This window comes from Pholcus phalangioides, unplaced genomic scaffold, assembly GCF_987345545.1.
Source record: "Pholcus phalangioides strain wild (caught in Gottingen) unplaced genomic scaffold, Ppha-v1.0 ptg000007l_1, whole genome shotgun sequence".
NCBI lineage: Eukaryota > Metazoa > Arthropoda > Arachnida > Araneae > Pholcidae > Pholcus > Pholcus phalangioides.
This window is the reverse complement of record NW_028301600.1, coordinates 46163414-46171656: the sequence shown is the minus strand read 5'-3', so window position 1 is coordinate 46171656 and position 8243 is coordinate 46163414.

The window sequence follows — 8243 nt, the reverse complement described above, 5'->3', positions numbered from 1 at the left end:
AATGGTTACGGAGGCTTTTTTCCCTTGAAAAATCGACTCATTTACGTCATGAAACTGAGATGACCATATTTTTCGAGAAAATACGGGAAATGAGTTCCATACATAAAGTGACCATACGTCCCGTATTTCCCGGGACAGTCCCGGTATTTTCTGTTTTTTTGGCCATCCCGACTTTTTGGCAAAAGTGTCCCGGTTTTTCCCGTATTTCACACGAAGCCTACTTGAATTTTTATTCCTTATTGAAGTCAAAGATTGAAATTATTTTTCAACTCATAAATTATTTTATGATAATTACAACTATATATGGGAATATTAATCTCCCATATTTGCCTTGGCAAACTTTTTTTTTTCGTGGAATACATTTTTATCCACTGCAATTTGCAGTAATGCATCATTTCCCACCATTGTGATTTTTCCGTAATTTCAACAATATTTGGCAACTGTGTTTGGTTTTGGCGTCGTTTTTGGCGATAATTGGCGATGTCCCGTATTTTCCCGTATTTGGAATCCCGGTGTCCCGTATTTCTCTCGAGAAAATATGGTCAGCTACCATACAGTCACTGAGCCGCTAAAAGGAAACTGGAGTGATGAGCCAAAGTCATACTCCCTATCATCGACTTGATTTTCCCACACATACATTTGAGACAAACTTTTTACAAATCTATACTTGCTTTGACCCGATTTTAGTGTGCGATGTTTCATTTTTTTACTGCTACGCCAGTATTCAACGATTCAACGGCTGCTCTTTTAGTTTCAAATGGGGGATACTCTGGACTTCCACATTCAACTCTTCACCGACATACATTTCATCACTTTCATTTATAATGTCAAAATCAGAATTCTCAAATTCACTTTCGTCAACCGATGACTCGAAATCCAGAGTGTCTTCTACTTCATCACTAAACATTTCGCTAATAGATTAGTATCCTTCTGAACCATAGTTATGTTCAGTTAAGTAATGATAATCAAGTAAAATTAATTGACAGATCATCGTATTTACCAATACGAGCTTTGTATTATACATAATACCGTTGAATATATATAAATTAGCAGGAAAAAACGTAAATCCCTCCTTCAAAAGAAAAATTTTAAACCTTCCCGCCCTCAAAAAAACTTAATAACTTACTTTATTTGAAGACAAGAATATGGGTTTCCGACACAAAAATTTTCATAAATCGGATGTCAAAAGCTGGAAATTTTTAATGAATTTTCTTGATTTTATAGTCTTGTTTCAAAATTATAAGCGGTAAATGAATACGTTAAAAAAAGGTATCACTTGTGAATACGGACATGTCATCAATAGGCAAAAGCTTAGTGTTTTTACTGTAGTGTTTCTTTCCATTTTAAGAGCGTATACAAGTTTGGTGTTTTTAAATTTGCTTTGAATTTCTAAAATCGTCCACAGAAAGACAAATTAATTGTCTAGAACGTGAGTAATTGAAAGAAGAATGCTTAATGTTCCCTAAACAAATCATGAACACGCTTTGAAGATTTGATGAACACCAAAAGTTGCTGAAGCGAGTGGAGCTCGGCTGTGGACGTTTGCGTTTTCAGTGCATACGCCCAGCAGATCAAGAAAAGACTAAACAAGGTACTGAGCGAAACGAGTAGAGTCCACAGAGAACCCACCTGGGTCCACCTGGGGGTCCCTCTGAATGGAAACAAAGTCCCTTTGGTCAGCTCCAGTGCCGGGTGGCAAGCACAGAGCTCGTATGAATGAGGTACGAGCCACGCAGTGCCAACTGAAGGCCCCTCATGAATTGGCCTGCAAATAGACGACAGAATGAGACAAGCAGAGACCACAGAGAGCCCACCTGTGGGTTTTATATACATAACACTGATATATATACACTGATGTAAATGAAGCTCATTTGGCCGATCCCAGCACGCAAAGTCTGAATAGATAATGAAACTATCCTGTGCTGTATTGAAACCGAAACTGTCTCACCGTGGACCTTACATGTGAGAGGGAAAAAGCTGCGCCACGTAGGTTCAGCTTTTTTTTTTTTCTGATAGCATGTGACCATTTAAAGTTTGAGCGGTCACATGCATTTTTCGCATGCGCAGTACGACCCGTTACGGGAAAGGGTGGTGTTACTACCACAGTACATAATTAACAGCTGCTTTGTTTTTGAGTGTCGGGGTTTGGAATAATTTTTTTCTCTTCAAATATTCAAGGATCGTCTCTATTAAACGAGGTTTCTGGTATCCGAGGTAGCTCAGTATTCGTTTCCTCTGGTTGACCGAGATCCTTATTTTATTCATATTTTACGTAATTGTTACCAAAACGTCGCAAAGAGAAACGTTTAATATCTTCACAGGGATCAAAAATTACATTAATAAAAGGCATCAGGAAAAAAATATTTATTGAACACATACTGAATGCATTTTTATTTGTGTACATTGTTTTTTGTGTGTCCAGTTAACTATGAGCCTTAATTTTTATCAAGGAAAAGGAAGTAGGATTCTAGGAGCATTTTAAAATAATAATTCTTCATATGCTTTTGATATTCTGCTCTATTTTCATCCGCAGAGGTTTCATTTTTTTGTACAGCTGTACTTTTTGATACTGTTAACATAAGTTTTTTAGCGGGTGATGTGCATTAGAATTCATTACGTTTATAAATATATAACACATTATTCAGTCTGTCCCTCTTACTTATTTTTGCGTACGGTATTTTTTTTTTTTGTAGGGTAGCAGGAACAAATTTATTGTCAAAAACAGCTTATTCATTAATTGTAACGCTATTTGCTGCATATAAATTTTTTTAATAAGTGTCTTATTGAAAAGTATAATTTTTATTAAAATAAATTTTAAATTTTCTTTTAATAATTTTTGACTACCTTCAATTTTTAATTAATTTTAAAATTAATTTCAATTTAAAGTTTTAAATAATTTTAATTAATTTTTAAAAATATTAATTTTTATATTTTAAGCATGTTTGGCGTCTGCGGACACTAGGTTGGGCCTCACTGATCGAAACCTTCACTGTAAAAAAAATTCGCCCCACTCATCACCCTGGATCTGCGCCTGGCTTCAATACAGGTACCATCGGGGTCACCCACCTGGGATTTTCGATAGGCTCTATTACACCCTTTCAAGAAGTTCCTTCAATTCTAGCTCAATTTTAGACCTAATTGCGACCGAAACATTCCGAACTTTACAACGGATAGGAAGAAACTTAAGATTTATAAGCAATTTTACCTCGGGACCAGCGTAGGCACCCAGACCCGTTCTGAACACTTCCGAACAATTCTTCAAGAACATCTTGAATTAGATCAGAAATCGAATTCACACCACTTAATGAAATTCCCAACGGTTAGAACCATCAAAAATCGAGAATCTGGGCGCACTTCGATTTTGCAACCAAGAGTTCCAAAATTTTGGAGAAAAATTTTTGAATTCAACTTTTGAACCAAACATTTTCCTACTAGACCGACCTTATTTTTTGAAAGTCAGAAAGTTCGAGAGTTGTAGGCAGTGTTTTCAACTTAATTGGATTTAGTAATTTTCTTACGGTACCTAATGAATTAATAGAATAAAATGACCCCACACACACAAATCAACTTCCATTACAGTTTCATTGCCTTCAATTTTGACAGTTACATGCTGTTTAAGAGTTGCATTCTAGGAATTTAAACAATAACCAGAGTCAAAAGAATTCACAGCGCCTAACTCACGCGAGGGGTACGAGGATTTTTTTTTCTTATCACCTCGTTTCGAGCGGCAAACCCTTTGAATGTGCCCTTTTTTTCTGCGTAATCTACGTATAGCATTTTTGAATCTACAAGAGAGGACCAATCATGTTTTTCCCCGCATCTAAAGCATGAATTGAATCCAGTGGAACCCAATTTTTTTGCCAATCCTGGTATTTGCTGCAGAGTGGAATGAAATTTTTTATTTTTAATTTGATCAACTGCTTCGGCACACAAATTCTTATTTGAATTTTGCGAATGCATTTTCTTTACCCGAGGAACTGCGGATTCATTAGCAAGAGCTTTGGCTACGGCATCGGCAAAAGTCAAATTTGCTTCTGCTAGCAATCGCCCAAAGTGCATGAAATTGTCCCTCGAGTCACATACAACACACTAAACTGGAATAGGGAGGTGACTATCTTCATAACAGGACACGGCCCATTCTCTATATATCTACACGAACGGAAACGCTGCCGATCAGACAAATGTGCCTGCGGTATGGTGGGTACTCCTGTTCACTATGCAACAGAGTGCAAAATTACAAAGCATCTACACATGTACAAATATTCCGAAAACAATATAAAACAATGGTCCAGTCAAATAATCGAAAACAAAAACACAGCAGCAAGGATTACAAGCCTTGTCAGATATATACACGCCAACGAAAAACCAAAAATCTGTCCACCAGATTTATAAAATAATGTTTTAAATGTTACAAAAATAAGGGGGAGAAAAACAGAAATGGATAAAAACAACAAAAATCATATCCACATGACTGCCACTACTAATACATAACCATTACATGTACAAGATATAGCATGTACTAACGGGACCCGAACAAGAATTTTTATGACATTCCCGTTACAATGATGTAAATGTGATTACCACAAGTGTCCTTCATTCCACTATTCTAGCTAGGGTGCTAGGCGGGACGACACCAACGGTTTCATAATAACCATTACAAGAAGTTTATATTTTATATATATTCATTTTTTTTAAAATATAAATATAACCAGCCAGAGCGAGTCAACCAAAACACCAAGACCGAAGCTGATCTTTAGCTAAGACTCTCTTCAGACAATTCCCCATTTAAACTAGGCCCACATTGCTCACCAAAATAGGGTTAGGGCGAGACGACTCGACCTGGCAGTTATATATATGTATATAAATGTGTGTATATATATGTGTATTTATTTTTCTTTCCTCTATTCAAGTTCTTCATACATTTCATGTCCACAACACACGTGCATACTCATATTGTCGTATTCATGTTGCTCACCGAATAAGGTGCTAAGCGAGATGGCACGGGTGATACCTAATTGTATATATTCCCCCACACAATACTTCTATTTTGTATATTTTCATCAAATCCACCGGAGCGAGTGAACTCAACCCAATAAAACTGATGCTGGCTTCTAGTCCGCAATTCATCAAATCCATTTGCTCACCATTAAGGTGTTAAGCGAGATGACTCGCTCCGATGGATATATATATTTTTTTTATTTCACAATTAGATTCTCATTTCTTTTTCTTTTTGTATTTCTATAATATGGCAAGTGTAAGATAACAGATGAGATGGCATGGGGGCTCTCAATTGCTTTTAAAACATACCTCCATCCTAATATGTGTACATTCATGCGTCTTAACTAAACCCCGAAACTTTTCTCCAACTCCCAATCCCATCTCATCTGTAATCACCATAAAATTTGTTAATCGCGATAGTACCCAATTGTCCAGGGAAAATATGTTGTAAACATTTTTTATGTTTTTTTTTTGACACAAAATAAAGTGTTCCAGACTCTGCCACGAAGCTGGGCTGGAAGATATCTCGGCAACGGGATAAGTCCAGTGACAAAGTTCTGGCGTTCATTGCTAGCAATCGCCGTTGCACACTCTCGTCTCTCATCCCGCATACGAGCTGATCTTGCCGCCTCTCTGAAAAAGTTTCGCAGAATTCGCATGCCTCTGTGCTAGTCGCCTTAAATCAGCCACATACGCATTTATTCCCTCGCTAGAGTTTTGAATTCGTCTGTGATATTAAACAACGGGAATAAATCACAGACGATCGGGGATTGAAATGGTTTTTTAGGACCCCTAAAAAATATCCGAGTATGACTTTTTTCAGCGATTGTTGCTGGTGCAATAAGTGATCGAATTATACCGACCGTTTTAATCCCGCACACAGCGATCAACGTAGCACGTTTTTTGCATCATCCGTGATTTCATTTGCTATTTGCTTCCAAGTAGTAATTAAATTGTTCTGCATAAAAATCCCACGAGTCGGGAACCGATACATCGAATTCTGAAATTGAATCAACAATAGACATTTTTTTCTCAACGACACGAACGAGGACAGGATCCGACATTCAATTACTAAAATTAAAATTTTCGCCTAAATTTTTTGTTCCTAAAAACTATAACTTGAATGAATATACCTGAGCATCGGGAACGCTCCATGAAAACAAAAAGGCTTCCCACGCAGTTCGAGAACTTTCGTCGCCAGTTTTGAGATTTGGGTGGAACCATGATGAACGAAACATAAGCTTGCAAAATAACGAACGGTTGAATATAACATAATTAATGCTAAGTTAAAACAACATGTTATAGGCTGATCGGCACAGGTTAGTTTTGAGTATTCAAGGTGCTTTTCGTGTGTTCGTGAACCGGGACCAGTTCGTAAACCAAATCATTTTTTGTTGTTTCCAAACCGAATGTTCACAAACTGAGCCATTCGTGAATCGACAGTTGATTGTATTTCATCGAGCAGGAAATGGATATCGTAGGCTTAACGGCCGTATTCACCGACAGAATTTAAACTACAATCACTGGTTAAAGGATTAGAGATCGACATTCATTGGTTAAAACCCTGAATTCAACCAATCCGTTTCGATCTCGAATCCTTTCACCTGCGATTGTAGTTTAAACTCCGTCGGTAAATACTGCCGTAACAGACGTTATCATTTTTTATGTCATTTTAAGCGTCCTCGCATGTTTTTTCAGATTTATCATTTTTATCCTTATTTTTTGGGTCCGGAATATTTTTCTCTTGGAAAGAAAATCACTGTGAAACTAAAATCTGTTCATCGGTGCGAGTTTATATGTGCCCCCCTACACATAATTTGACCAATCACAGTCCAAATTTTCAGAAAACGATCAACACCAGTGTTGTCTTCAAGCAGAACACTGCTATTTTAGGATGTGCCCGGGCGGGAGCATACGTTAAGATGGGACTGTTCAAGACCGCAACTAGGAGTGAGCAGGTGGATACAGTGCCCCGGTCGCTGGACCAGAGACAGGGTCCTTACCATCCTTTAACTACTTCATTTGCATTGCACGGCTGACAAAGTATTTAGTTTCTGCCCCCTGACTGGGTTCACCCAGGGCGACAACTAGAACAAAAATTTACTCGGTCACCTGGATCCAGTATGCATCTCAGTCGCTGGGGTGGTCGAGTGGTCATAGTGACGTACTCGCATCCCGAGAACGCGGATTCAAACCTCACTGTGACACAGTGGAAGGCTAAAGTTGGTTTTCTGCGTTTTCCCTTTTCTAGCCATAGGCGTACGCAGAATTTTCTCGGGGGGGGGGGGGGGTTCAATTTTTTTTCTTCTCAGGGGGGGGGGGTTTACGTTTTTTTCTGCAAAATAACGCTATAATCTCGGCCTGTGTGTGTGAGGGGGTTAGAACCCCAATCCCCCCTTGCGTTCGCCAATGTTTGTACTGTTGTAGTCCTGTTGCTTTCTGTGGCGACAGGGGCGTCGGCAGTGTTTTAGATTTGTGGGTGTTCGACTCTAGTTCTATGTTGGAAGCTTAGATTTCTGAATTAATTCTGGCGTGATACAAATTAAAGTGGTTGCCCGAGCATCCACAGCACCTCCGATTCCAACACCACTTTTCTGCGAGACCTTTTAACGAAGAAATCGGTTCATATTCGCGTGTCGAAGTTGGGAACCACAGAAAACCACCTTCAGCCGACTACCAACTGTGCGACTGATGGGGTAATTTGTTGAATTTGGTAACTCTATACATACGGGAAAGTACGAAAGACCACGGTAATCCTCACTAGTGTGACCATATGACTCATACTTTTCTGTAGTTGTGTGCCTATCCCGTTTTTTCCGTAGCTACTTTCAACGAAGTCTATTTAATTTTTTTTCCCTTACTGAAAACAAGTTTTAAAATTATTCTCCCACCTTATAAATTATATTATGACTATAAATATGGATATTCATCACAAATTTTTGTCATGTTGAATGTTTTTGATTTATTTATTTTTTTGGTGAATTCATTTTATAATCTACATACTACGATTTGCAGTAGTGGTTTGTTTTCTGTCATTGGCAATTTTTCAGTGATTTAGCAACTTTGTTTACCTTTGGCATCATTTTTGATTATAACTACCGATATTTCTCTTATATTCTTTCACGTATTTAGAACTTGGAGAAGGTAGAGGACCCTCTTTTGTACTCCTCTAATATTTAGGATCCCAATTTCTTCCAGAGAAATATGGTCAGCCTCAACATGTCAAATATGTGAGATGGACATTT